The sequence below is a fragment of the Schistocerca piceifrons genome, chromosome 4 (genome assembly GCF_021461385.2).
Source record: "Schistocerca piceifrons isolate TAMUIC-IGC-003096 chromosome 4, iqSchPice1.1, whole genome shotgun sequence".
NCBI lineage: Eukaryota > Metazoa > Arthropoda > Insecta > Orthoptera > Acrididae > Schistocerca > Schistocerca piceifrons.
The window spans coordinates 311,968,645-311,970,192 of NC_060141.1; positions in this window are offsets into that span (position 1 = coordinate 311,968,645).

The window sequence follows — 1,548 nt, forward strand, 5'->3', positions numbered from 1 at the left end:
GGAAAGTGTTTGCCATCAGTGAAGGATCACTAGCCTTTAGGCTCGCATAGTATCATAGCAGGCCCCGGCCATAGCCCGTTATGGGATTTCGCAAAGAGCTAATCATCACCTCCAGTCCGGGCAAAAGCATCTGTCTCCGGGTACTGGACACCGTCCGTGGTGTCTAAAATAGTGAACTAAGCCCACATGTGAGTCCAGGACTTACATGTTACAACATGACTGCACAAGTAGCAAGTGGCATTTTGTCAATTCTGTTGTATTTATTTCATTGTTGCACGAGTAGTTTCTGTCTCATGGACATTTGTAAGTGGTTTCCAGTATAAAAGAGAGCATACTACATTATCTCGACGAACAGAAACGTAATGGTATGACTGTAACTTCTCAAAAACAAAGGGTTTTAGGGGTTAAGTGCAGAAATTTCTGTTGTTGACTAAGGATAATGTATTGCATGACATAAAATCATTATTTACTTCATTTGGAGATTATTTAGCTATTATGAGTAGTATGCTTATAAGTTGGTTGGTACCTTCCAAATACGTAAGACACAATGAATCCATTCACGTTTATTTTCCCCTACGCAGCACGTCAAGTATTCAAATGTGTACGCGTGTACGCAAAACGGATAGTCTACACTGACAGGAAACATCAGGTATTAATTTATTCGATGTGCTTGCAGGAAACTTAGACGCAGAGAAAAAACAACTGACTCATGTGGTTACATAAAAGGTACCAGTGATCCCAAAATCTGTACCTATACCTTTAACATCGTGTAAAATTACCTGCGGTTGACAACTGTGACATATGCATTAATTTTACGTGTTTTATTCGTTTTGGTTCAGATATATACCACCTTGTAGGTTTGAGAGCTTGATATTTTAATAACGGGCGAAATTTACAACGATGTCAGACTAACTAAAGACCAAAGCTAAGCAAGGACAATTAATCTTAAATTACTGTGACTATAGATTTATGTGCCCATTTGAAGAAAATTAATGAGTAGTAAGACATAAAATAACACGGAAAACAAAAAACTTATAATATATGGGAAGCTAAGACTAAATTTTAAATTTCATTTATTGTATAGGTGATTTTTTATGGGTCATTAGCAATATATAATTGAAGTTGAAAAGAAACGTTTTGTTCTGTGGATCTATTTGTTAATTAGGAAGTGTAACTGCCTGAATTTTTAAGTGAATCAGAATCTTAATATTTGCTAAAATATTTATTTCCTCTCTTTTTTAACGTCCTGCAGAATTTGTTTGTTTGTTTGTTATTTAGGAGGTGTAGCGCAGCGCCACTTGCATTTTTATTGTTATACTTTATGTGCTTTTTAAAAGGTATTTAAAAGTTTTTACCAGTTTGCCAATGTACACTTTGCCAAAATCGACACAGATTGAGTAATTAAACGGCCAAGAAATACGACCTTCTTGTTCTGTATGTTTTTCTGGAAATGTTTGAAGCGGGGACTGACGTGTAAAATAAAGAAAGTGAGATGGGTTGCATAGTATTAGAACTACATTGGTGTGCAAAACTTTCGAGCGAAAGAAA